The sequence below is a fragment of the Setaria italica genome, chromosome IX (assembly GCF_000263155.2).
Source record: "Setaria italica strain Yugu1 chromosome IX, Setaria_italica_v2.0, whole genome shotgun sequence".
Lineage (NCBI taxonomy): Eukaryota > Viridiplantae > Streptophyta > Magnoliopsida > Poales > Poaceae > Setaria > Setaria italica.
Window position 1 is genome coordinate 30374556 of NC_028458.1, and position 8262 is coordinate 30382817.

Consider the following 8262-nt stretch of genomic DNA (forward strand, 5'->3'; position numbering starts at 1 on the left):
AAGCTACAGGAAAGGTGGAGGAGTCCAACTTCAGTTGGTGGGGAACAGGATAGAAGGGTCGGATTGGGAGAAACTTATGATCTGACCCTTAGGACTTTAAGGAATAACTGTGCCAGGGTCCTCAAACTTATCATAGAGAAGTCCCCAAAATTTTACACAGATACCCTCGGGTCAAAGAAAAAGATACAGCCGAGCCCTCGGGCGAGGCGGATAAGGGTCGGCGAAATAGACAGGGTCGGGCGTGACGGAAAAGGGGTTGGGCGAACCGGGAAGGGGTCAGCAGCTTACCTTTAGGCCTACTGGTGAAGTCTTGGGGTCGGGAAGGAACAGACTTAGGCGGAAGGACTAAGGCGCTAAGGCTTGGGCGGCGGCGAGGTTCAACGGTGCTCCGGTGGGGGGGCCTTCTTGTGGACAACAAGCAAGCTCAGCACCGTGCGGAGGAAACAGGCGGCTGGTGGGTTGGGAGAAGTGGGTTTGAGCGGAGAGGGGAACTTTCTCAGGAGCTTAAGCAGCAGTGTTCAAGTGCGAGCAGAGTATGGTGCGGCGAAGCAGCGATGGTGAAGGAAACTCCGGTAGGGGCTCTGGTACTCCATTTTATAGCTGCATGGAAGAGAGAGAGAGAGAGAGAGAGAGAGAGAGAGAGAGAGAGTTTGAGCAGCGCGAAGATCGGGAAGAAAATGATGGAGTGCTCTACCTTAGCGGCGATTGAGCGGCAATGGGCGGCGAAACAGAGCTTTGGGGACAGGGTCTTTGGTCATTGGGCACTGGAGACAAGCCGACGCAGGCGCGGTTTTACCGGGATTAAGAGTTGGCGAAGGCGAGCAGGGTCTGGTCGCATCAAGCAGCGGATTGTGGATAGCGACTTGACTGGCGTGTGGCAGGAAGGAAGGCACTGCAAGCGAGGTCACAGCCGTTGAGGTGACAGGGCGAGCGGCGGCACGAGCGAGCGCAAAATAGCGGCTTGCCGGGGCACATTACTGGCGAGGCGGAAAAAGGAGCTGTCTCTGCCGGAGCTGTGGCTGGCGAGGGCGGCATCGTCGTGGAGCGCGCTCGTGGGCGGCGCGACTGTGGAGAGGCGGAAAAGCCGGAAGACATCGGAGCGCACGGCCGGGGATCCGGGCGAGGTGATGGGTGTGGGATGCGAGGCGGTCTGGCGCGGCAGCGGTAAAACCTCTGCCATGGCAGTGACAGGGCGCATTGGCGCGGCTGGCGAGGGTGCGAGCGAGATGAGGCGAGGCAGAAAGGGTTGCAGGGGCTTCCGCGCGTGATTGGGAGGGAGGCGCGCTGATCTATCTTGTCGCGGCCGGCAACTGGGCGAGGCGGCGTGCGTCGGAGAGATCGAGCCACGCGGTGGGGAAGCTCTGCAGTGGGGCGCACGCTGCTCTGGCGCGTTTGACTCGAGAGAACCGGGGGATCTAGTTGTGGGTCCACCTTCCAGACTCTGGCTCTCCCACAGCTCTAAGATTTGGAGGAACACCGGTTTTTGGGACTTAGAGAAGAGCTGCCGTTTGCCGGTTGGGGGGGGGGGTTTAGGGGTCGGACCGCTGGAAACTGCGATTGGGATTAGTCTTGAGATTAACTCGGCTGGTTAACCAAGGTCGTTACAGTGATTTTCATCACACTTCCATATAAAGACTTGAAGACAAACTACTCAAAAGCAACATCAGAATAGGGTAGGAGTACCTTCCAGCCGCATGTCAATACTTCAGTACTCAAAGGCTAGCCGCGACAAGAGTACTCAACAAGCACCAAAGACTAGTCGAGCAACGCCTGCAAAGTACTCGGGACTACTTCATTCAACTATAAAGTACTCGGGGGCTCGTTGGTCATACATCCCCAGGCCCACGAGGAGCCTTGTATGGACTCACACAAAGGACGTACTCAATCACGTATCAGGACATGAAGACTACTACACAGGGAACGTAGACTACATGGACTCCTGAAGAACTAGTCGGAAGGTAGTAGGACTACTCTGCCGACTTAGAGTAGGACTCTCTAGTCACATCTGACTAGTACTCTTGTACAAAAGACTACCCTATAACCTTGCTCTCTTGATATATAAGGGCGGGCAATGACCCCCTCCAAACAAGTTGAATCGAGTACAATCATACAACACACAGGACGTAGGGTATTACACAATCTAGCGGCCTGAACCTATCTAAATCGTGTTTCATGCATCACCATTGACTCCTTGATTTCGGCGACACCCACTAACCAAAACACTATCTTTTGTACTCCCTTGATAGGTTGCCGGGTTAAAACACCAACACTATCACCCAACTCACGGTTTGTATTCACAAGTCCGCATAATAATCTATCGGGTTATTCAACTCGTTGGATAGCAACAATTTGCACAAAGCAAGCCTGTGCACACAATCTTGAGCTAATCAGCTCCTTGGATAAATCTGTCCATCAATGGCCTTCGCAAAAAGAAGTGACCAAGCAACTTGGGAGTTATCCATTCTACCCAAGACCATAACTAGACAATTCTGTCTAATTGCGGCTTGTAAGAACAAGTTTGCAGTTCCAGTTCTTCGGAGCTCAACACATGAACAACTTAGAGAGGTTGCAAAGGTAGGCTCCCATTTGTGAAGTCTTGAAGAGTACTCGCCTGAAGAGTTCGACAGAAAGGAGTTACATCCTAAAGGTACTCTATATAGTGTATCTGAAGAGGCTCACAGGAGTAGCCTTGTGCGCAGACACTCATGACTACCACACAAGCAAATATTAGGGTAGTTCATGAGATGCACTAAACCGCAAAAAATTCACACAAGTCAACACGCAAGCAAAAATTGTGACAAGACTTCAAAATAATTTACATTTTATACACATAAGTTGTTTATATTACAAAAGTTGTGGTTTGCAGATTACTCAATGTCTATTTGACCGGCTACTTCTTGAGCAATAGGAGCCATCTCCTCTAGATGCTGCTAGAACTACTCATCAGAGCAGTCCTCGGTAATGCCTTTTGCCACAGGAGCCAAGTTAGCTTGTGGGTAGAATGACTTCACCATCGCCAGCAGCTGCTTGGAGACGGACTCCGCCATCTTCTTGACATAGCTGGTGATCTTGTCGGGTACTTCCTTGAGTATTTCTACCAAGGGACGAGGTTCTACACCTTCCTCTGGGGGGCTCCACCATGTTAGCAACGGGCATAGCGGCTTTTGTTAACTCCTTGAGAGCAAGATCTTTGGCCGCCAACTCAACCTCCTGCGCTTGGAGTTTCTTCATCAAATTCAACAAGTTGGAACACCCCATCAACGCACAACTTCTTCTACTTCTCGAGCTTGTGCTCCAGGGTTTCATGGTCAACTTGCCGTACTCATCCGTGACTCGGTAGTATGCATTGTGCCAGTCCATGGTGCGACCCTAGAGATCCGTATTTTCCATGGTGAGCTCTACAAGAATAAAGGCAAAGAACAAGTCAGTATCGCCAAAGGACAAACAAGTACTCGGACACAACAGAGGATAACAACCTACCCTCATTTCGGTTCCTCAATCCTTTGTTGAGCTTCTACCAGTGATCTTTCTTCTCTGTGGCTTTCTGCACAGCATTCTGGTACTAGGTGGCTTGGCCGTCGTACCTCATCAACAACCGGGAGGAGTACTGTTGCTCTTCGGCTAGTTTTTGTTCCAACGACTCGGCCCGCAGGATGGTCTCCCCATACCCTTGGATATACTTCAACTTCTCGCGGGAGCGCTAGATCAGTTTCTACAACACAGAGCAAAGTACTCATACAAGCACCGAGTACCAATTTCAAGACAAAGATCACAACCAAAGTAAAACTTACTTGTGTATACTCGCCTACTTGGCGATACATATCCATCAGCGTGGCCAGGAGGTCAGCTATAAGTTGAACCTTCTCTAGGTCCACCACGAGAGGAAGAAGAGTGTCATCATACTCCATGTGCTCCCCGGTGTCCGGCGCACTAAAAGAGACCAGCACCTGGCTAGTTGATGGATCGGCCTCTGAAGGCAAAGAGGAGGTTGCCGCATGAATCATCGATGGCCCCACCTCGGACGGCGGGACAATTACCGACACGTGCAATGCCCCAACAGCCTCCACATCAGCCTCTAGCTTGGGGGCTACACGTGTAGCCTCAACTTCTCTAGTGGCCGCCACCTCCACCTCAGCCTCGGGCACCAGCTCGGCCTCTGGATATAGCATCAGGGCCACCAACTCTGTTACCACCGTGGAAGCACTCTCCATGATAGGCTCAGCCTTTGGCAGCACGGGGGCTAGCACTGCAGCAACGTTAAGTGATGCCAACACGTCGTGCATAAGAGCTGCGACAAGAGATACCGCACCTGTAATAATTTCGGGCGCGAGCTGCTCCTCCGGTAGTGGAATTGCACGCTCCAAGATGAGCTCGGGGGCTGAGCAGCTACTGCCATCAGCACCAGACTTCGAACTCGAGCCTTCAGCTTCCACACTGGCAGATTTCCTTGGCCGTCTCAAGTCCCTCTGGGTTGGACGGTTGAATGGGACCCATCCTCGGTCGGCCAGGATCGCAGTGCTTGATATCATGGCAGCCTTCACCATGGTATTTGTATCGATGTTAGACTTATCGTTGTTTTTCCGCTGCTTTTGAACTCTGAAACTTTACCTTTATACTTTTGAACTTCTGAGTTGTAATAACTGAATGTGGGACCTGTAACGAAATATCTGGATTGTTGTAATCTTTGGACTCATCTTCGTGCGAGTATGCTTTGTTTCGATCCGAGACAAGTGGTTTTATTGGGTGAAACCTGACGGACTACCATTTTAACTTGATTAAAGTGTCATTTCGCATATGAGGTGACGTTGAGTACACTTTAGCCGGGTTAATCTGGGCGGCTCGGGCGCCACAGCGAGTTGGGTGGTAATACCGGGAGGAGCTGAATAGCTCAACAAACTTGCTTTTGCAAACCACAACCAAGTAGAGACTAGTCATTTTACGACGGCAAATAACTCTGCTTAATTAAATTGTAATTGTACAAATGAGGTTGATGGCCGATTTACATGAATATGTAAACTATGGGTAAAATCGACACAAGTGCTCGATGTTCCACGAGTTGTTGACCTCTTCATCAGAGAGAGTTTGTAGCCTATACGACCTAGGTCCAGTGACCTTAGAGACGATGAAAAGACCCTCCCATGGCGAATTTAGCTAGTGCAGCCCCTTGGTATCTTGAATACGCTTGAGGACCATATCGCATGTGTTGAACGAACATTCTTTGACGTTGCAATCATGATAGTGGCGAATTCCTTCAAGGTATCTTGCTGATAGGATAAGTGTTGCACAGTGAGCTTCTTCGAGGTTGTGTAAGTCTAGACACTTAGTTTCTTCTACCGCACCCTCCTCGTATTGTTCGACTACTAGAGATTTCCACATGACGTCAGCAGGAAGGATGGCTTCTGATCCATAGACCAGGGTGAGAATCCTGTAGGCTTGCACGGCTGGGTGCAAAGCCCCCAGAGGACGTTGGGTAGCTCCTTGAGCCACTTGCCTCCTTTGGCGTTGCCAATGTCATGTAGTCTTTTCTTTAGAGCCTCCAGTATCACCCTGTAACGACCTTGGTCAAATCATCCGAGTTAATCCTAATCCGAGTCCCTAATCCCACTAACTCAGCTTCCCTGAGCTTTAATGCTCAACCCCAGTTTCCAGTCCCGACCCCTGGAAACCCAACTAGAAACACCGGTTCCTTCTAAATCTCAAACGACGGTGTTCCTTTCAATCTTGGAGCTGTGGGACAACCGAGACTGACCGGTGGACCCGCAAATCTTTTCCTCGGATCTCCCGAGGCAGACACACTCGAGCAGCATGCGCTGCTTCAGAGCTTCTCCGCCGCGTGGCTTGAGCTCTTCGACGCCCGCCGCTTCGCCCAGTCGCCGGCCGCGACAGGATGGATTCCCGCGCCCTCCTCCCCAATCGCAGCGGAAGCCCCTCTGCAACCCTTTCTGCAGTGCCTCGTCTCGCTCGCGCCCTCGTCGGCCGCGCCTTGGTGCTCCGTCACCGCTGTGGCAGAGCTTTGCCGCCTGCTGCGTCAAACCGCCTCGCGGCTCGCGCCCATCATCTCGCCGGATCCCCGGCTGCAAGGCTCGATGCCTTCCGGCTTTTCCGCCGCCTCTCCACAGTCGCGCCGCCCACGAACTCGCTATACGACGATTCCTCCATCGCCAACCCCGACTCCGGCCGCGACAGCTCCTTTTCTGCCTTGCCAGAACTGTGCCTCGGCAGACCGCTGTTCCGCGCTCGCCCGCGCAGCCGCAGCTCGCCTGTCTTTTCACCTGTTGAAACCTCGCTTGTAGCACCGTCCTCCCTGTCACACCAATCAGATCCGCTGCTCGACGACGCTTGCCTCCGCCAAATCTCAACCCCGGCAAAACCGCGCCTGCGCCGCCTTGTCTCCAGTGCCCAATGGCCGAAGACTCTATCTCCAAGGTTTTGTTCCGCCGCCCATCGCCGCTCAATCGTCACCATGGCAGCGCACTCCATTCTTTTTTCTTCCGGTCTTCATGCTGCCCGAAATCTCTCTCTTCTGCGCCGCTATAAAAGGGAATGCCAGAGTTCCACCGGAGTTCCTTCGCCTTTGCTGTGTCACCGCCCTACCCTGAGCACACTTGAGCAATCCGACTGAAACTCTTGAGAAGTTCCCTTCTCCGCTCAAACCCGCTTCTCCCCAATCCACCCAGCCGTCTGATCCTCCGCGCTGTGCTAGAGCTTCCTTGTTGCCCACAAGAAGCTCCGCCGCCACCGGAGCACCGTCAACCTCGCCGCCGCCCAAGCCTTAGTGCTTAAGACCTTCCGCCCAAGTCTGTTCCTTCCCGACCCCAAAGTTTCACCTATAAACCGAAGGTAAGCTGCCGACCCCTTTTCGGTTCGCCCGACCCCTTTTCCGTCTCACCCGACCCTGTCTGTCTGCCGACCCTTTTTTCGCCTCGCCCGAGGACTCGGCTGTATCCTTTTCCTTGACCCGAGGGTATCTGTGTAAAAAATCGGGATTCTCTACGTTAAGTCTGAGGGCCCCCAGCACAGCTATTCCTCTAGTTCAAGGGTCAGATCATAAGTTTCTTCCCATCCGACCCGTTTATCTTGCTCTCCACCAGCTAAAGCAAACTTCCCCACCTTTTCTGTAGCCTTGCTACAAGTGTCCGAGCTTAACGGCAAGTGTTGTTGAAATAACCGTCTAAACACTAACTCCTGCATTGCATTCGTGTAGAGCTAAATCTCGCTGACGGCGTCTACGAGCTACACCCGGTGCCAGAAGACGGAGCTGTAGCTGAGCTATCAGTCCCAGAAGCCGAAGCCGTCCCAGCTGAAGACCAGTCCTCCTCCCCTCCGCTTGAAGGCAAGCCCCGGAGCATGAACCCCAAATTTCTAAACTTGCGCATGCCTTCTTTCTCATGTTTGTGCATTTACGTATAGGAGTTGTTTGCAACCTTAGATGCATGACATAGTTCCTTTGATCTGAACACTAGTTTGTTGGGCCGAGTAGTTGCTATACTTAAAAAGGGTATCGGTAAAAGACGAGTGATTTCCTGTCACTCGCGAGTTATAGGAATTGGTTGTTTTCCTTCTGTTACAACTATAAGGACGATGGACGGGGCAGGGTTTTGGTTAACTCTCTGTCTATGGAATCTGTTAAGGCCCGACAGTGTTGGTGTTCGTGATCAAGTGTTTGAAAGTACTAATCTCATACCTAGTATGGGATGGGGAAGTCTAGTACCTGATTGAACTAGGGCGTGGCTTATACCCCTGCTATCCCTGGAACGAGGTTCCCATGGTGCATCATGTGGGTGCAAGTGCGGTCATAGTACGGTAGAGGCCAGGACTGTGGAGCATTGCATGCTAAGGGAAGTTTGGACCTGACACGTGCCTGGGAATCGATGGGGATGGCCGACACAGGAAGCGACCCTTGTGGTACGCGGATGTCGTGAGATTAGGTTCGCCATGCATGGTTAAGAAATTCGAATCGATTCGTCTGCCTCTCACAGTTTGAGACTGCTTGATCGCTATGCTACACTGAGTAATGAAAGAGTCTGATGATGACATGGTCTTGATGAGTAGCTTATATACATAAAGTTGGATCTATTTTTGCTTAGAGTAAGATGCAAATGTAGACTGGTTAATGAACTTAGAATCTGAGCTAAAATATTGAAATTAAAGACCCACTGTAGTCGCTTTTAGTAACAAACCCCTCAGCCAAAGAGCCTTGCATGTCTAGACATTGGTGGAGTAGTTCTCCACCGGTCGGTTAAGTCTTGTTGAGCTTAGCAG